This window comes from Dipodomys spectabilis, unplaced genomic scaffold (assembly GCF_019054845.1).
Source record: "Dipodomys spectabilis isolate Male_0828 unplaced genomic scaffold, ASM1905484v1 ptg000140l, whole genome shotgun sequence".
Lineage (NCBI taxonomy): Eukaryota > Metazoa > Chordata > Mammalia > Rodentia > Heteromyidae > Dipodomys > Dipodomys spectabilis.
Window position 1 is genome coordinate 7,408,689 of NW_024870817.1, and position 21,714 is coordinate 7,430,402.

Here is a 21,714-nt window from a genome sequence, read left to right on the forward strand (position 1 = left end):
AAGAGAGGAAGAAAGGAAGTGAACAAGGGGTTCTTCAGAACAATGGCAGCTGCCCAGTCAGGAACGTTGGAGTGCCCAGGTTCGGTAGTGATTGTGAGCTCACATGAAGTCTGCATTCTAGTCAGCAGCCCTTCCTCTGCTCCAGCCTCCCTCTAATTTGTGAAGAACACTTGATGGTGAAACAGACAAATCTGCCACAAACGACAGGAAGCAGACAGTGGAAGAACTGAGTTGGGAGCCTTAAAGGGTAACTTGTATGAGAAGAACATAACACAAATAATGGACTTTCTGCTGCATATTTAATTATAGGCTTGAGGATATTTTTTATCTTGTTCAGAAACAAAATGGCTCACATTTTGAGATATGTGGACCACATGGTCTGAGGCATTACTATTGAATTGAATTTTCAAGGCATGCTACTTCTCTACCTCTTGTTAAGAGTGTATATTCATTTGCCTTTGGTCAGACACTCATTGCAGTACAGTAAGCTCTAGAAACATGGATGAAGAAAACATCCCAACAGATTTTCTTGTTCAGGTGCAGACTTTTGGTGATTAGTGTCAACAAGGTTCCATAAAGTCCACATATCTATTGGCAATATTGTTTTTTAATATGTTTTTATAATAAAATACTGTACAGAGTGGTTACGGTTACATGAGCAAGGTAATGAGTACATTTCTTATCAAGCATTGTTTTAAGAACTGGGAATTTGAAATTTCTGGTGACAATAATAATTAATATAAAACCCTGAGCTTAAACTTTTAATAGGAAAATTACCTAATAGATGAGGACATCATCAGTGCAATTTTATGAGTTTGTTGAATTTAAAAATTCTATTAAAAACAATTTAAAAGCCGGGTACAGATAGCTCAACTCTGTAATCTTGCTTCTCAGGAGGCTGAGATCTGAGGATCATGATTCAAAGGCAGTTTATAGAAAATTCCATGATAGGGCTGGGAAGGTGGCTCAGTGGTAGAGTGCTTGCCTTGCATGCATGAGGCCCTGGGTTTGATTCCTCAGCACCACATAAGCAGAAAAAGCCAGAAGTGGCACTGTGGCTCAAAAGGTAGAGCGCTAGTCTTGAGCGGAAGAGCTGAGGAACAGCACCCAAATCCAGAGTTCAGGCCCCATGACTGGCAAAAAAAAAGAAAATTCCATGATACTTTTACAGCCAATAAACTACTCATAAAAGAATAAGAGGAGGAAGAAGGAGGAGGAGGAGGAAGAAGTGGAGGAGGAAGAGGAGGAAGAGGAAAAAATAAGAGGAGGAGGAGAAAAGGAAGGAGGAGAAGGAGAAAAAAGAAAAGAAGAGACACTGGAGGTGGAGCTGTGGCTCAAGTGCTAGAGCACTAGCCTTGAGGTAGAGAATCTCAGAGAAGACAAAGTTTAGGCCCTGTTCAAGCCCTAGGATTGGCACACAAAACAGTAATTTATACTTTTAAATGATAGTATGCATCAAGCAATGTATTATTATAACGTATGTCCATTCATTAGTCATTGGTGTTAGATCAAAGCCCTCTATGGGAGTGAGTTCAGAGAACCTCAGATTATTGTCTCTGGTTATAATGTAAAACCACACCAGTAATGAAGGTCCTGGATTGCCATTTCTGATGATGTTCATATGCAAAGAGAACTTAAAGTTCTTTCAATGTAATATTGATGCCCAGTTGTTTTATCTTTATTACTTCACATTCTTATTCACATTTGTATAATTAGACTACAATTTTTTAGCAGTCCAATTTTGTTTGTCCAGATTCTTGTATTCACATTCACAATTCATTAAATAAATATTTTAAAAAGTATAACTCATACAAATATATTTCCTCAGAAACATAATTTACTGAGTAGTTTTTAAATTTTACACTTAAGGTTTTCTCCTATTCCATCCTGTAATGTTTTCAGAGTGTCTGCTTTGACTCCAAGGTTTTTGATCCATTTGGAGTTGATTCTGGTGCACGGTGATATATAAGAATCTAGCTTTAGTTTTCTACAAGTAGTTAACCAATTTTGCCAGCACCATTTACTGAAGAGGTTGTCTTTCTTCCATTCTGTTTTTTTTAGCTCCCTTATCAAAGATTAGATGGCTATAGGTCTGTAGGTTCATTTCTGGGTTTTCAATTCTATTCCATTGGTCCTGAGGTCTATTCTTATGCCAGTACCAAGCTGTTTTGATTACTATGGCTTTATAGTAGAGTTTAAAATTTGGTATTGATATTCCTCCAGCAGTGTTCTTTCCGTTGAGGAGCGTTTTTGCTATTCGAGGTCTTTTATTGTTCCATATGAATTTTTGGATTGCCTCTTCTATTTTCTTGAAGAATGAAGAAATGCAAATCAAAACAACATTGAGGTACCACCTCACTCCAGTTAGAATGGCAAAAATCAAGAACTCTAACAACAACAGATGCTGGAGGGGATGTGGACAGAAGGGAACCTTACTTCATTGTTGGTGGGAGTGCAAACTTGTTCAACTACTTTGGAAAGTAGTATGGAGATTCCTCAAAAGACTCCACATAGAACTCCCCTATGACCCAGCAATTCCACTTTTGGGCATTTACCCAAATGTTTACAAAAAAGACCACACTAAAGCTACCAGCACAACTTTGTTTATTGCAGCATTATTTACCATAGCTAAGATATGGAAGCAACCCAGATGCCCCTCAGTAGATGTATGGATCAAGAAAATGTGGTATATATACACAATGGAATTCTATGTCTCCATCAGAAAGAATGACATTGCCCCATTTGTTAGGAAATGGAAAGACTTGGAAAAAATTATATTAAGTGAAGTAAGCCAGGCCCAAAGAAACATAGGTCCCATGGTTTCCCTTATTTGCAATATCTAGTATATGTATGAGTCAAGCAGAAAAGGTCAGATAATGTGATGTTAGGAAAATGAACCCTTAGATATGTATTTAAATGTTTTGTTTTTCTTTCATGCATTTGTTTCTAACGCATTTATAAGATTATTTCTTTGTTGCTTTGTATGGCCCTCCCCCACAGTATAACCCCTGCTTTCACTACATTTGATGTCGGTATAATTTGTGGAGGAGAAGAGGAAAAACAAGTCGTTTAAGGATACAGGTGGACCCATTGCAACAATGAGAAGTACAAGTTGTCATGTAGAAAACGAACTTCACAACTTTGGTAGGGGGGGGAGGACTGGGGGGGAAGATGGGAAGAGATGTGAAGGGTAAACAAAGGAGGAGGCTGCAATGCTTGATAAGATATGTACTCATCTTGCCCATGTAATTGTAACCCCTCTGTACAGTATGTTCACAAAAAATTAAAATTTAAATTAAAAAAAAAGAAAACGAATTTTACAACTTTGGTTGTGGGGGGGAGGATTGGGTGGGGAGGTGGGGGGAGGCTGGGAAGGGATGTGAAGGGTAAACAAAGGAGGAGGCTACAATGCTTGATAAGAAATGTACTCATTATCTTGCCCATGTAATTGTAACCCCTCTGTACAGTATGCTCACAAAAAAATAAAATGAAAAAAAAGAAAAAAAATAAATTTTACACTTAAATTTATTTTAATAATTACATAGAAATATAACATTTGTTATATATTTGTAGGAAAACTTGTTTTCTTGTATGGATGTATTGTTAATGTTTAAATATATTTGTAAAGAGTATCTATAGATCATAGATATATAGACTATCTATATATTATAGATCCTCTTAAATATCTATATATCATACTCATAGATATCTATATATCATAGATATCTATGGAGTATCTATATATCATAGATACTCTTTACAAATTTGTCATTTATTGATGGCAAAATGTTTCAAAATTTCTTAGGCTCATTTAAAATATAGCACACCAGAACTTTTTGCTTTTGTCTAACTGCAACTTGGTACTTGTTGACTCTCTTTTCATCAGCAGACATTAGTTATTTAACATAATAGGTTTCATTGTGACATTTTCATACAGTATGTAATATGCTTGGATCATTTTCACTGTACATTAACCATTTTTGCCTCACCTCCCCACTCTGACTGATCTCTCTCCTCCTCCCAACTATTCCCGCCATGGTTTGTTTGTTTGTTTGTTTAGATTGCATAAAAAAGAAGAGGAAAAAATGCTATTCACTTGCGTTTAGCCATTTTCCAGAATGGCTTCTAATAATAATAAAAAACCTGAAAATCACATTTGGTTCTTACTATGGATATTTTTTTCTGGTAGTTATTACATCAATAGTTTTCAAGATTCACAATTGCTATTCAATCATCTTAACCTATAGTTTAATTGTTTTGATAATTGAATAAAATTACATTGTGCATACAATTATGAAAAAATAAGTCAATGTGTGGGATGTAGTAAGCATCCAATATGTAACTGTTTTTTCATGTCTGTTATCATTGCTTAGTGTGTAATGTTTACTGAGTAAACGTTAGCTTATCTTGTTGCATGTGGTTTTCATGTACAATTGATTCTGCAAGCAAAATATTATGTAAAAATCAATGTAGAAATTTCTGTGGCCCATCTCAGTTATCTCTTTAACAAGCTTTCATAGAAGCCTCACTCAGCATTTCTTGTCTCATTGAACATTTATCACCTGGGCTGTGCTCTTCCTTCACTGCAGGGAAGGAAGATAGGAAGAAAAGTTTATTCTAGACATGTTACTTCTACCAGAAAAACTAGTATTCTGTTCTAAATGGAATTATATGTCAACTGAATATACCTAAGATATTTATACAATATATATTTATGTATTTATATATGTTTATGTAATATATATTTATATAATACATATCATTTTGATTATATAAGCAATGAGAAGTTTATTTTATGGTAAAGTAAGTGTTGTGAATATCCAACGAGTCTTAAAAAGTGGTATCTACATCAAACTTGATAGTTTACTGCTGATAGTGATCATAATTCTTCACTAAAAATATTGACCAAAACTTACTACTTCACCTTTCTTCCTCACACCTCTAAATAGCACCACCATCACATAATTGATTTAGTTGGATGTCAAAACTGGAGCTTGCTCTCAGGGTAGCTCCGTGTAGCTTGGCTTTTTTTTTTTTTTTCTCAGATCTGGCCAGTTTAGTCACACTTCAACTTCTATCTTTTTGTTGGTTAGTTAGAGATAAGAATCTCATACTTTTCTGCCCAGGGCTGGCTTAGAACCATGACTCTGAGATCTCAGCCTTTCTAAGTAGGATTACAGGCATGAGGCACAGGCAATCAGCTTCATCCATTGAATTGTTAAAGCCAACAGTCTAGCAAATATTGTCAGTTTTTCATGTCCCTAGCAGTCATTTTAGTGTTCAACATTAAATATTGTTAATGTGTCTATATTTAAAGGTCACAATATTCCTTACACATTATCTCTTTCCTGGAAGTAGATATGTGTTGTATGTCTATTAAAGGAATTTCCTGCATAAACATCACATAGCAGCAAGAGAAATTTGTTCTTTAAATGTAAACCAAACATCATCACTGTTAATGTGTTCCAAAGACTTCTTCTTATACATACATAGAACAAAAACTCATCTAAATATATACTAGGAGTAGGAGTAGGACTGTGCTACAAATTCCAGTCCTTTTTTAAAAATTCAGATCTCATACCTGCTCTACTTGTTTGCTGAGGGGGCACTCTATCACTTAATCTACAGCCATCGCCTCACTTTTTACTGGTTATTTTGGAGATCTTGATTCTAAAACTATCTTCAATATCATAGAGAAAATGCCCAAATAATTTTAATTACCCAAGTAATTAGTTTTATCATTTATCATCTGTTTTGCTGAAAAAGAGTCTTCAACTCTCCTGTCTGAGTGTTCTTCCATAAATTAAGAAAGTTCACTTTATTAGCAGACCAAAAAATAAAAAATAAAAAATCCCAAGAGGAGCAAGAATTGTCGTGTTCTGCTACTAATATAGTTTAGAGTTCCATCTGTCAATAACTCTGTCTCAGACAGCATTTCATCTGGAAAAGCAAGTGAAAATCTAGCATTGTTGATGTAACAACTTTAAATGTAAACTAGATCTTCAGGTATTCCTGAATTTTATCTATTCCATGAATATAAGTGATTTAAGTTGCCAGATGAATCAGCAAATTTCTATTATGTTCCTAAGGGCAACTCGTTCTTAAGAAAGCATTCTCATGATTGCTCAGAAAATAAGTTAAATATAAACTAGCCAAATTACAACCAGAATAGAAGTTAGTAAAGTATAACTTCATGCATTTTAGGAAAAATAATAAGAATGTATTTCAGAACTACTAATTAACTCTAAAAGTTCATGGGAAATTAGGAAGTAAAATGGTTTCATGAAAAAATATTATTTGGTATTTGTACACAAAATATACAGACAAAATATTTATATAATTGTGTTTGCCATATATTCAAGGTATCTTCACAATAAAAAGTGTTTACCTTAGAATCTGTGAGTGATATTATACACATTTTTTTCAAAAAATCAATATATATGAAATCTGCCAGACCCAAAAAACTGCCATGAATTAGTAACTCTCACTGGCTCTTTTGTGACTAGTAAATAGTTTTATCATCTCTTGTGAGCACAACTTACTTCTAAAATCCTTATTTCTCCCTTGCTTCTATTTGACATCATTGGAAATTCAATCAGCAAAGCCCACTATTTTTAATAAACATTTATATCAAGTCCTGTCTCTTCTCCAAAGGAGCCATTACACTGAATAATTTTATGAGTAGTTTGGGTCCAAAGGTTCCTAAAAGACCCATTAGGCCTTTTGTGTCAAATAGGCTTGCAGAAAAGACTCTTCATTCGACTTTCAAATACGGGGTAGAATGCCTCCTTGGAATCAATAGCGTACATGTTAAGTCTCTCAGTACAAAAAGATATGAGTCATTTTATTTCAGCTTATCAATGACTCATCCAAAAAAATTCCTGGAATCAGAGCCAAGAATCTTCCCTTACTGATTGATTTAGCCACTCTCAGCTTGTAAAAATGCAAAGCTTTTTGAGACTCAGTCATTTGTCAAGAAGTATTTAATTCATAGCACCCAAAATATGGTCTCTGCTGATCATCTATAAAGTTGTTCCTACATACTATGTTTTAAATTGCTCTAATTTTATAGTACAATAAAAGTAGTCCATTGACCTCAAGGAGCTATATTTTTCTTCTGACAGCTTTCAATGATACAGGAAAGTTTATAAAATTAACAAAATCCGTGTCTTGGAAATCTGTAAGATATTATACAAAAGAATATGATAATTTAATTAGGAGAGCTCAATGCTCACTAGTAGGGGCAAAGAAAAAGCATCAATCCCATTCCTTATTTTTGTATAGCAGCTGAGTGATGTGAGAAAAATCAATCCCACTCTAGCTGCAAATGTGGACTCAGATGATGGGTCTGAGATATGCTGGTAATATTTGGACTCAGACTTATTGCTTACTAAGGTTAAGCCCATTAGAACATGAGATTCCAATTGAGCTAGTGAATATTTCCTGAGTGATAATTTAATAAAATGAGTCTAGTCTTGGTACAGCTCAGAAATTTTTAATTCATGATTAGATGGACATTCTGATCTCCTCTAGATCTTAGTGGGAAAAAACAATGGGTTTGGACACTACAGCTGGCAGCTTTCTTGCAACCATAGGATATGCTAGTCTATGGACAAGAAGGATCTACAGGAGAGGACAGTGCTTAAAGAATCCGAGACAAGGCTCTGCTACCTCAGTGGCACTAGCCAAATCATTGATGTTTGGCTCAAACATATCCTAAATCCCATATTCTTGCAGGATTTTCTAATGATATAATTGATTTATGTCAATAAATCATCTTGAGCTAACTTTTAAAGCTTGAGTTTTTAACAAATACTATTACTGTGAAATCTTGGCTGAAGAAAATGGTAGAAAGTAGAAAGCTTGAGTTTTTAACAAATACTATTACTGTGAAATCTTGACTGAAGAAAATGATAGAAAGTAGAAAGCATGTTAGAAGAATGAGTAAGAGCTGGAGAAGCTTTATTTATTGGTATCACAGTTTCTTCTACGCATCGCTATATTGTTATATCTAAAACTGTAAGGAGTTTGCAAAAGTGTAGATACAGGAAATGTTCAGGTGATATAACATGGTTGTATAAAGTACAACAAATATTTGTAAACAGTATAGTTTAACCTCTTTATTTTTTTGCTTGTTTATTTATTTGTTTATTGTGCCTATTCTAGGACTTGAGCTCAAGGCTTATTTTTTTTCCCCAAGGCTTGTTCTCTACCCCTTGAACCACAGCTCAACTTCAGGTTTTTTGGTGGTTAATTGGAGATAAGAGTCACAGATTCTTTTCTTCTGGGACTGGTTCTGAACCTTGATCTTCAGATCTCAGCCTCCTGAGTAGTTAGGATTATAAATGTGAGCCACTGGCACCCAGCCTTAATCTTTATTTGAGTCTTCATTCTACCTAGTAGCAGAAAACTTAATTTCAGATAAACTCAATTATTTCAAATACCTACAGAGGCAGTTCCAGTTTAGGAATAGATTATAAGTTTACATACTTGTCTAACTTTTCTCTACAATGAGAGATCTATTTGGAGTGACAGATAAGTAACATTAAGAACACAAATTTCCAGCCTTCATGAAATTGGTTCTGGTAATCCTAGGCTAGAAATACCATTGACTCCACCTATGCTAACCAAAATGACTTTCCCATGGAATACTCAAATGTTTCCAGATGTCTTGAGCATTATAAGATTTACATATTAAACATAGAAATTAAGATTAAATATTCACTTAAGTATTCTAGACATCTATATTTGACCTTCTGTGGATAGGATTTATCCATGGATTGGTGCAGAATTTTCATGTTCAAACATATACTCAACAACTGGTTTGTTTAATATGAAACTGTAGAATCTAAAGTCACTAGGAGATAAAACACCATGCACATTCTAATCAACATCATCTTATCCTGATAAGCAGTGCTACATTTAAATTAATATTACATCTCTATGGTATGGTTCTGTACATTCTTTCCTAAAGTTTGAAAACCAATGGCCCAAAGTGCACAGGTCTAATTAATCAAAAGATGAGACTTTTTGTCTTCTACGAGGAGAAAGGTAAATCTGAATGACTGTCTCAGTCTGATAAGATTTCTCAATTCTAAAACCACTGGTATGAACCTGAGTGGGTGAAATTGTTCAAAATGTGCATTAATCTGTGACTAGCATTCATCATTGGATCAATATGCTAAAAAATTTACGTTTATAGAGCTTACAAATCTAAGCTAAGAATTCATTGTCTAGTTTTCATTCATGTGGATTTCTGAAAGTAATGAATCCACACCTCTCTCAATCTGTGCCTATGATTTACCCAGCCTCAGCTCCAGCACTGTCATTCCCTCATTAGTGAATTGTGTGTCCTGGCTCTGGGCAAGGGGCTCTGGTTTTCCCTGAAACCAGCTTGGGCACAGATTCCTTATGTTGTGATACCTACCATCAGAACAATCTCTAGGAAAACCATAGAAATTATTAGTTGTCACTATTCTCAGGAAATAAGGCTCAACTTCTCATTAGAACTATACCAATAGTGAAAATGCCACACCTAGCAAATTCTCCCTTATAATGAGGACTTCACAGCTAGCCAAGATTTCATTTGTTTGTCACAATTGCCTCCCTTTTTGGAAGAGATATAATAACTAGTGTGGTAAATTCTCTTTTTAAATCTTTTGTAACAAATTTAGTGATTTATAATTTCTATATGGAACAATTTATTCATCTAAAGTATGTATTTAAACGGTTTTAAGTGGATGGATACATAGTTCTGTCACCATCAACATGATCAGGTTTAGAGCATTAAGAACCTTCTTCCCATTGAATGATACTCCAGTTATGCAAGTGCTGGTCTACCACTAATTACTGTCTATGTATATGCCTATTGTGACATTACATATACATGAGACTGCATAATGTGTCACTCTTTTGTATCTTCTTTCATTTAGCACATCCATATTGTAGCATATGTCAGTAGTCTATTCCTTTTTTGGCAAATAATATCTTATTGTATGGCTACATCACAATCTATTATCCATTCATCAGTCAATAAATGTTTTGTTTCCACTTTTGACTTTCTGACTATTAACCATCATGTTGTTTTGAACATTTAGTACATATCTTCCTTTCTTCCTCCTACCCTCCCATCCTTCCCTCCCTCCCATCCTCCCTCCCATCCTCCCATCCTCCCATCCTCCCTCCCCCTCCCTCCCTCACCCCTTCCTTCCTTCCTTCCTTCCTTCCTTCCTTCCTTCCTTCCTTCCTTCCTTCCTTCCTTCCTTCCTTTCCTGAAAAAAATGGGACCATGGAATTGACAAGCAGGCACCCTACCCCTAAGTAATGCCCCCAGTCCTTTTTTCACTGCTTTGTGATAGGCTCTCCCTTTTCACCCAAATGCATTCCTGGCCTCACCATCATCTCATTTTATGCTTTCAACCAAGCTGTGATGACAATCATATTCAACCATACTCAGTTCATCTCACTGAGATGGAATCTCAGTTTATTTTTTGTTGCCTGGTCTTCATACGACGGGGATGCCCACTAACCTCCTCATCTTATACTCTCACATAGCTAGGATGACAGGTACATGCCACGATTCCAAGCTATTGTTTGAAAAGTTTTCATAAACTTTGTGCCTGGCTGGCCTCTAACCATAATCCTTCTGATCTTGACCTCTTGATTAAGCTATGCTTATAGATGTGAGTCACCTTACTTGGCTTCATTTCTTAATTTTATTTTGAGATAGGGTCTCTTTGTGTTGCCCAGACTGCTCATTGTGCAATATGTTACAATTGCAACTTTTCAGTCCTAACCATCCAAATAATAGTTAGGTCAGAATCTCATTTTCCGTGTTGATTTGCACTTTCCTGATGACTAATGATGTTGAACAGCTTCTCATGTAGGTATTATTTATTCTTTCCATAAATTTATATTTACATAATTTACTCCCACTCCATCTTCTTTCCGTTTTTGTGCCAGTCCTAGGGATTGAAACCGGTCCCTAGGCACTGTTCCTAAGCTTTTCTGCTCAAAGCAACATTCTGTAACTTGAGCTTTTGATTTAGTCAGAAAAATTAGCATTCCAGTATTCCATTTTTGTGGATAGACATTTTTGTGGAACCTTATAGGAGCTGTTCATGCAATGTCACTGGTGTGGCAAGGACTTGTACTTTTTTTTTTTTGCTGTAATTGTCCTGGTGCTTGAATTCAGGGCCTTGCTGTCACACAGCTTTTCTGCTCAAGGCTAGTGATCTACTTCCAGCTTTTTGGTAGTGAATTGGAGATAAAAGTCTTGGGGATTTCCTTCAAATCATGATCCTCAGATCTCAGACTCCTGAGTAGGTAGAACTACAAATGTGAGCTACTGGCACCTGATTTACCCAGTTTCATGCTTCCACATAAAGCATATTTAGTCTATGAAGAATGCTTTCCAAATTTTGTCTTCAGATTTCATTATTTTATATTTGAAATATATACTCCTGCTGTTTGGATAGCTCATCTACTATGTATGAATTAAAGTATTTAAACCCTGCACATACCTCAGTCCATTTGGGTCACTATCATATAATATTGTAAACGAAGTGGCTTATAACTAGCAAAAATTTATTTCTCATAGGTCTTGAGGCAAGGATGTCAGCATGTTTGGTATTTTCTCATAGATGATGTGTCAGAAGTCAGGGGATGGAGCTTTCTTGAGACACCATTACAGGGGCATTAATCTCACTCATGAAAGGTTTTGTTATGAACTTAAAATCAGTGAGAATCATGGTACATTATTTTCTAATGCATTTATTTTTTTCTATTCAGAGATATGTAGCAGTTATTTCTACATGTCAGAAAACACAGATGAACCAGACCCAAAGAATATAGGTCCCACGGTTTCCCTCATTTGCAATAATTAGTATACATCTTGGATAATTTTATCAGATGAGCAGAAAAGCTCAAAAGCTATGTACATATGACTATTTAATATGATGCTAAGTGAAAGAACCCCAAGATATGGACACAAGTGATCTTTCTTTGTTATTTTTTTTTAATGTACTATGTGATTTTTTTTGTTTCTGTTGTCTGTTTTTTCCCTTATGGTATATTCCCTGTTGTCACTGTACTTGATTTTGGTACCCTGCATCTTGTATATACATTTATTTGATTTGGGGAGTGGAAAGGGAATAACAAAACGCTGAAACAAGCACAGGATGACCCATTGCAACAATGATACCCACAAGACTGTATAGTAGAAATGAACTTTACAACTTCAGACGGGGAAGGGGTTGGAGTGAGGGAGATGGGGGAGGGAAGGGATAGTGGGAGAACAACAAAGGAAGGGCAACAATGTTTGACAAGAAATGTGGTCATTGCCTTACTCATGTAACTGTAACCCCTCTGTACAGCATCTTCAAAATAAAATTTTAAAAAACACAGATGTTCAATATGTGCAACTTCTTCATAGGTGTGTATTGTTCACTGTGTATTTTACTAATGGGTCTTCAATGTAGTCTTAATTTATACAATTTCAATGTATATTTTTACTTTTAGCACAATATTAATTCTCCTTAGAGTTTCAAGGAGTTTTAAAACTTAAGTAGTTTGACCATAATTTTCTACACTTGATTTGCTTCAAAAAGGAAAGAATTTACAAATGGAGAAATCCTCAGATAATAACAATTATGACTAGGGTTTCTATATTGTTTACCTGTAATATTTTCATTTATGTACAGATTTCACTTTGTTCAATCTTCCTATGGGTATGTGATCACCTATGCTATTTCCCTCAGACCCAAATTGCTAGAGAAAAAGAGAGAAGAGAGAGAGAACAGAGAGAAAATGAGTTCATCTAAGCAATTATATTATAAACTTTCAAATAAAACATTTCCCATCTAATCCATATTTTTATTTATGTATTTATTTATTTGCGTATTTCTTAATTTTTGTGCCAGTACTGAGACTTGAACTCAGGGCATGAACACTGTCCCTGAGCTATTTTGCTCAAGGCTAGACCTCTATCACTTGAGTCACAGTTCCATTTCTGGCTTCTTGGTTGTTAATTGGAGATAACAGTCTCACAGACTTTCCTGCCCAGGCTGGCTTCAAAACGCATTTCTCAGAACTCAGCCTCCTGAATAGCTAGGATTATAGCCATGAGTCACAAACACACAGCCTGTTTTTTTTTTCATTTTTCTATTGCTACTCATTAGCTAGAATTAAGTTCTTTATTTTATACTGTACTGTGGGGAGAGTATGATGGTGCTAGCTCAGAAAAAATAAGGTGTTTATATTAATTAATTAACATCATAGTGTTTATATTAATAATTCATACTTAAGTTTGACTGCTTTCATAAAGCAAAATATACACCATTTGTTACTATACATATGTAACATAGATAGTATGTTACTTTATATAAAATCAGTGTTCTATAGTTTAATTTAATTTAATCAACTAGGTTAATTGATTAGGCAATAATCAAGTACACTTCCTTGATATCTGGAAAAATGCTTTGAAATAAAATTTTTGTTTTCCTAGGTATAGACATTTAAAGAATATTTTAAGTACTTGGCATGAAAGAATCTGTAATACATATTGTATTTTGTAATTGTTCAATAACAGCTGCTGAGTTGAATTCTATTTCTCAGCCTTTAAAATACAAAAGAGGTCCTGTTTAGCTTCTAAGTTGTAATAGGACTTATCAAACATCACTGTCTCAGAGTTTACTCTTAGCTTCTGTAACTGCATTTTGCTTTTATGACTCCATCTTAAAGAAAGAACTGCACCCCCCGCCCATGAGACTAGTTCCTTATAGTTTAACATTTAGAGATATATGTAGCTACTGTTCCATGAATGTTCCTAGGTAACGATCATAGAGACAATCATAAAAATGGGTCATGCTGCCCTTGCTCAATACTTGCTTACAGCATTGTCTATTATGCTTCTGTAACTTCCCACTTGGCTTGCACTTGCAGGACTTTCCACCCCTGAGCAAACAAGGGGGTGGGTTTTCTGCCATGAGACCAGGCTTGGGACTGCACTTCTGAGCACCCAACTGCCCAGTGTACTCTCGGGTGGTAATAAAGACTTTCTATTGGCTCTGTGTCTGTGTGGTCTCTCCTGGTGGTCTTCCCTACAACAAAGTCATTTAGTGTTAAGCATCCTGTTAAAGTCACCAAGTCAGAAGGCACAGTTGACGGGAATAGTGTGAGGGAAACAAAAGAATGGTTCCAGTCTAGACACATCAAAAGCAATAGTTATTAGGAGGTGAAGATGGTGAAGAAAGTTTGGGCATAGTTTATAGTAGTTTTGGTTCTACTACACTGATAGGACAACATAACCTAGAAACATCTGTCAGTGAAGTTCAGCTGTGAAGGCACCAACATGAATCACATTTCTGAGGAGAGCACAGGCAAGCTAGGAGTGGACAAGTACACTGTGTTTGCTGGATTGAGCATGACCTATCTTTACATCTTAAGTGACTTGGAAATACCTGGAAAATGTATTGGCAGAAACAAAAGACACTCTTCCAGCAAAGAACTCTGTCCTTTGCTGGATGAATTCTGCCAGGCTGTGGAACAATAGAGAATAGCTTTGGACTGGTACTTTTTGTCCTTCACTTATACTGCTGGGAACTGAACACTTGTGTTCCTGCAAAATTTCTCTGTTAAAATCCCAACCCGAACATGATGACATTGGTAGATGAGACTTTGTACAGCAAGCATAAACTTCAAAGTCAAAAAGTTAGAACTCATGGAACTCATGGTAGAAAATTTGCTTAACATGGGTGAGACTCTAGGTTCAGTCCTGTAGGCGGGAACCTCAATGATGTATTTTCAATTCTTCATAGTAGTAAAAAATTTTCATTTGTGATTTTTTTCAAATATGGGTCTTTTGCTTGCTCAGCTTGCCTATTCAGCTGGCACTCAATCACTTGAAAATGGGGTGATATCACCAATTGCAATTTTCATTTAAGTATTTTTTCAATAACAGTGTGGTCCTTTCTATCTTCTTGACTTTCATATAACTGAAAGGAAACTTTAGCTAACATTTTTCTCATTTATACTTATAAAATTAATATCTAGGTTATATGAAATTTCACTCAACTTCTCTCATTCATCGGGTCTTCATGAATTTTTAATTTATTTTATTGAATTCTATGAACTCCCAGACTACATGCAACATTTGGCTATAAGTCAAATAAAAAGTGATAGTAGACAGATGCAAGAGTTAATGTTGCCTACTCTAGTTACAAAAGCTATTCAGATTAACCAACTTCTACGACTCAGACTCCTCACATATGCAATGGAATAAGTAACAGTACAATCCTCAGTTGTTAAAATCAATGTATAAAACAAGTGTGAAACATGAAATATGCAGAAAATCTTCAGAAAGCAGAAAATCTTCATAAAAATAGAGGATGAGAACCTAAAATATTACCTAGACCCAGTACCTCTCTGACTCATTGATGTTCAGTACCTTCCAGGTGGATGTGATCTTTCCCTGACCTCTAGAGCTACAGAAGGGCCCTTTTGGATTTTTGTTTATTTGTTTTGTTGTTGATTGTAGGGCTTGAAGTCAAGGCCTGGAGGCTGTTCCTGAGCCCTGTGATCAAGGCTAGTGCTCTACCACTTGAGCCACAGCACAATTTCTGGTTTTTGAGTGGTTAATTGGAAGTAAGAGTCTCAGAGGGAATTTTCTGCCTGGGCTGGCTTCCTCCAACCACCTGAGGAGATTGTTACTCAGATTCAGGAGTTGCTAGGATGGCAGGCATTGGCCACCAGCAGCCTGGCTGTCCTTTTGTATTCTGTACATACTGAAAGCAAGTGAGGTAATTCCCAAATACCTGGCCAAGCTCCACAACTTGCTAACTATAAATGTATCAGAATGGAGCATCTTTGAATCTCATGTGTACAATGGCAGTGATACTATTTTGTACACTCAAATGTTACTACATAAAAATAATCTGAAAAGTTTTTAGTACAATATTTTTTCTTACTATACTAAAATGTTGGCCTCTTAATTTTCTCTGATTTCAGCATTATTCTTTTGAAAATATCTAGCTATTATAATAAAGGGCAAGACTTTGTACCTCCTTAGTCAAAAAAAATGTATTTCCCAATCGAAGCATCTGTAGACAACATTATGGCATAAACTAGAAAAAGTAACCTAAAATCAAAGAAATATGGGATAGTAATTAATTGATAAGTCAATACTCAGAAAAGTCAAACATATCAAATCCATGAATTTCTCTTTGAAATATTCAAACAAATTGATTTCTGTGTTAACTATTCAATGATACTTTTCCTGGATGCTAAGACGGTAGTAAAGAGAAACTATGCATGATGTCTCTCTGAAACAATAATAAACAAAGAAGAGAACTTGCCATTTCCCGGAGCATAATCACATTGTCAATAGTAACAAAGAACGTCACAACGACCACATTTACAAAAGGAAAATTGTCTTTTAAAATCAATGGTGAAATAATTGTGTTTTTGTGAGCACTAACCATGGCACTATCAGAGCCAAATAAGAGTGTTTTTAGAAAGACAGTTTAGGTAAACTGGCAGCCTCAAAGGACAGCTCAGAACAAATACCCAATTCAATCCTCTGTTTAGGCAGCTATTTTTTTCTCTAAAAGAATGTGACTGTTTCAACCTTTTAATTTAAACTAGATTATGAGTGTAATCAGGGTTTATCCTGGCAGGACACCAAACTACTTTTTTTAGTGTGTGCTCTATAGTCATTCAGAAATAAAACAGCTATTGCAAGAAACTATACATCCTTCATTATCTTCTCCCTCTTACTGGTATTTATGCTTACTGGAAAATCTTAATTAAAATACTAGAATCAAAGTATCATTATCTATTTTTCTTCTATGAAAGGTAAAACATGTAAATGGTTCAGACTCTAAGTCTGAAACATAAGTTGCTTTTCATCAAAGATAAGTATCTAGCACAGGTTCAGAAACTGTGTAAGGTCTGTTTCAACCACTTAGCTCTGCCATTGTGGAGAGGAAACTATGGACAAAACATAAATTAATGGGCATGGCTATATTATAGTCATATTTACTTGAAATACAGGAAGTGATCAGGCTTAGTTTATACTTCATGAATGCTTGGTGGAGTAAAAATATAAAAAATCCAATTCACAATGCAAAAAAATTCTGTGCCTATTTCAAGATGGAATCATACCAAGCCACAAAGAACTATTATGCATATGCTATATCCAAGATTTTAGGTGCTATGAAGTCCTAGAGTAACGTAAGATCAAATTCTTATCCTCAGGAAGCTCATGATTTTCCAGAGAAGCCAAGACTTGAACAGAATACATTGACAGCAATACTAGACATTATGTAATGAAGTGTTAGGTGGATAGGCTTAAATTAAGCTCAGACCTTTCAGGAGTCCACTGGGAATAAGCATTTATTTAATGCATTTCAACTAAATAAATTAAGAGTGAATAACCCTATTTTCCCTGGAAAAGAAAGACTGGCACCATATTTAGAAGTTTCTTATTTTTTAAATTTAAAAAAATTTAAAATTTTAAAAAATAGTTCTAGAAATACAAAACAGAGTCATATGACATTCCATTTAAAAATGCATTTTAAATACGGTTGGGGAAATGGAATGGTTAGCATTTATATTCAGGAAATTCCGATCAACTTCTCTGAAAGTCGTAATTTATGCCCAAACCCAGGAACAGTGACAAAAAAAGTTAGCAAGAATGAACAGAGAGGGGAGGAGGGGAAGGAAGGAGGGAAGGAAGGTGGGAAGGAAGGAAGCAAGCAAGGAGAGAAGGAGGGAAAGAAGGAAGGAAGGAAGGAAGGAAGGAAGGAAGGAAGGAAGGAAGGAAGGAAGGAAGGAAAGAAGGAAGGAAGGAAGGAAGGAAGGAAGGAAACAGAGGAGCAGAAGAAAGGAGGAAGGGAAAATAAATTAGCATATTCATTGTCTTTCATTGGGTACATTAATAATTGACAATTTAGTTAGTTTTTAGAACAATTTAGTTAAAGTTTTTGAGTTTTTAAACTGTTCTGAAAAATTCAGAATAATTTGGATTTGTAACTACTGTTATCACTATATTTGTTTTTTAAAAAAGAAAAGTAAAACACTTAAAGCTACATGACAGGATAGTTGTTGACAGTCTTTTGAGGAGGCCCTGATAAACCCTCACTCTGACCGATGCACAAAGTTGGGATGACTTACCCTAAAAGGATAACTTCTAAAGTCCACTTTGACATTTTCAATTTTGAAATGTATAAATTGTTACACGGTACTTCCTATAGTACATACTTCTTTGCCCATTTTAAATTTGCTGTTCTAAAGTAAGAGCTGGAATTCAAAACTTGTATCAAAACTTTAGAAATCAAGTTCTAAAACTGCAGAGCAAATAATTGATTTAAATCATCTAAAAACAACAAAGGAAAGGAGACTATCAAGTGGTCTCCCTTCTTTCCTTCTTTCTCCCCTTTCCTCCTTCCTTTCCCTTTTTTTCTCCCTTGGATTTCAGGTCTTCACATTTTTCTAGACAGGTGCTCTACCACTGGAACCCTTTTTTTGTTTTAGCCATATTTTAGATAGGGCCCATGGCCCATGGCCTTCTTCAAAACACAATCCTCCTACCTATGGCCTCCAGAGTAACTGGAATCTCACCAACATTTTGCCTAGACTAATCTCAAATGGTAATCCTTCTAGTCTCCAATGTCTGAGTAGTTAGCATTACAGATATGAACCACCGTGACTGTGATGATGTCTCTGATAACACAAGTTTCAGCTCACTCACCCATTTGGGTCACCATACTTTTGAATATTCAGGTCAACACACTCTAGGTTACCTTCAACGCATTTTCTACTCATCCTCCCTCTTTTGTTGAACCTCATAAAATATTCTTGTTGCTTCCTCTTTTCTTTGTTTCTGAACCTCTGTAAAGGATATGACATCAATAGAATTTGTGGCATTGTTTCTAGCAAGACAGCCTCTCCACATTGGAGAAAAGAGCAAGAGGAAAGCCACTCTCACCTTCTCCTAACTCCTCACTTCCAGAAATAATAAAGCCCACCACCTATTGCCCCTGAAAAAGATCCTAAGGCCCTTATCTGAGACATAACCTCCCTCAAACTCAGAGGATAGAAACATTTTCAATTGTCTGTCAAGACACAGGATATGGAAAGGGACCTGAAGAAGTTGAAGAGCAAGCCTTTCTCATTCCCCAGTCTGCCACCATCAGATACACAGAAAAGTTCTGTGTATCTGTGTGTGCTGGTTTCTGGGGTTTGAACTCAGTGATTCATGCCCTCACTCTGCTTTCTTGCTCAAAGTTGGTGTTCTACTACTTGAGCCATCCTTCCAGTCTGGCACTATGCTGGTTAATTAGAGATGGACTGTCTGGATTTTCCTGCCGTTGCTGGCTTTCCAGGTTTGCACCTCCTGAATAGCTAGGATTCTGAGTTTTTTAATGTGCCTAATAATGAACGAGTCCATTAGGGATTAATATTAACTATTGTAGAATGATATCTTTTGTAAAATATTCAAAAACACTATAGTAATCATGACAACTCCATTTCACAGTGGATGACAGACCAGTGTAATGTATTCTAACTGATGATATTCTACCCACATGATGATAGTAGCTCACATATGAGCTCATCCACATGCTATGTTCTCCCAGGAATTATCCATTCTAAATCAAATTTAAGCATCAAAAACATATTTAGAGTTTCCTTTTCCATATGAAAGATTAATGTCATAAAACTTATATTAAATAAATTCATATGCATTTGTCTTTTTACTATCTTTTGTATGGTGTAACAAAATAGTATATTCTAAATGAAAAAAAAAAAGTTCTTTCTTTTTGCCTACAAAGCCATCAGTTCAGAGAAATAGAAACAAGAATGCTCAATCAACCAACTTTAAGATCTTCTTCATCAAGATCTATCCAATGCCTTATGTATGAATTCACTTTAAAACTAACATTTATTTGTTTATTTTTTGTCGGTCATTAGGCTTGAACTCTGGGCTTGGGTGATGTCCCCCAATTCTTCAGCTCAAGGCTAATGCTCTACCACTTGAGCCACTGCTCCACTTCCAGTTTTCTGAGTGGTTTATTGGAGATAACAGTCTCACGGACTTTCCTGCCCAGCTGGATTTGAACCATGATCTTCAGATCTCAGCCTCCTGAGTAGCTAGGATTACAGGCATGAGCCATCTGTGCCCAGCTTACATTTATTGTTTTAGGATTGTTATTTTGATATTCCTTTAGTTAGATAATTTTTAATTGATTGGTCATGGCTTTCTTTGAAACACCAGTTAGGAGCTGGGGACATATCTCAGGGCTATCATACTTTCCTAGCTTATACTTGACCAGGGCTCTAATTCCTAGTACCATACACAAAACCTGGAGGCAAATAAAAGATAAATAAAAGGATTTAGAGAATCAAAGCACTGCTTATGTTTGTGATGATATATTCTGATTATTTAACTTACATCATCCACTCAAGCTTGTGGCAACTAATTCTGAAATGATAAAGTACGGTTCAAATTCTATTCATTATGGCACAAATTAAAATATATTTTATTGTGATTATTATTTTTGCTATTTGAAATACTCCTTCCCACAATAATAAAACGTATCAAATGTTGTTTATATATTAATCATTGTGAACACTAAAAATTTTCCCCCTACTTTTGAATTCTAGCCAGTTCACTGGTGTTGAGACTTCTGTTTGTGACCCTCATACTAGTAGCTCTGCTCACCTTTTAGCACGTAACAAACAACCTGGAGGCTTTTTCCAAACATGTACTAGCATTTGTCTAGTTTTCAGAAGATAAACTCCTCTAGAGCAAAGCTAGATAGACTCTCAGATGCTTTCTCTGATGGAAGTTTCCAGTTCCTCAGTTGTCTCTGTTGCTCATCTCTGTCCACTCAATGAGCAGTGACAGTCTGGCTTCCCTAAGCTAATGTTACCTGTGTTAGTCAGTTTTTCATTGATGCCTCAAATACTGCTAGAAATAGTTTTTGTTTTTTTGTTTTTATTGTGAAAATACCATATAGGGGGGTTACAATTACATAGGCAAAATAACGAGTACATTTTTTATCAAGCATTGTTGCCTCCTCCTTTGTTTCCCCTTCCCATCCCTTCCCATCTTCCATCCCCCTACCCCCTAGCAGCCCCTCCACCCCCAGCCAAAATTATAAAGTTTGTTTTTCCACATAACGACTTGTACATCTCATTCTTGTAATGGGTCCACCTGTATCCCTATTTAAACAATTTGTTTTATCCCTTCCCTCCACAAACATCAAATACAGTGAAAGCAGAGGTTATACTGTGGGGAGGGACATACAAAGCAACAAAGAAATCATCTTATAAATATGTTAGAAACAATCGCATGAAAGAAAAAACATTTGAATACTTATCTTGGAGTTCATTTCACCTAACATCAACTTATCTGACCTTTTCTGCTTGTCTCAGACATATACGAGTTATTGCAAATAAGGGAAACCATTGGACCTATGTTTCTTTGGGCCTGGCTTACTTCACTTAATATAATTTTTTCCAAGTCTTTCCATTTCCTAACAAATGGGGCAATGTCATTCTTTCTGATGGAGAAATAGTTTTAAAAGTGGAAAATATCGTTTTTGGCACATGATCAGGAGGTTTCTGTTCATGGTAGGCTGGCTTCATCACATTGGTCCTGAAGGAAGAGAAAACATCAGAGCAGAATTGTGGCAGAAGAGCCTGATTCCCTCC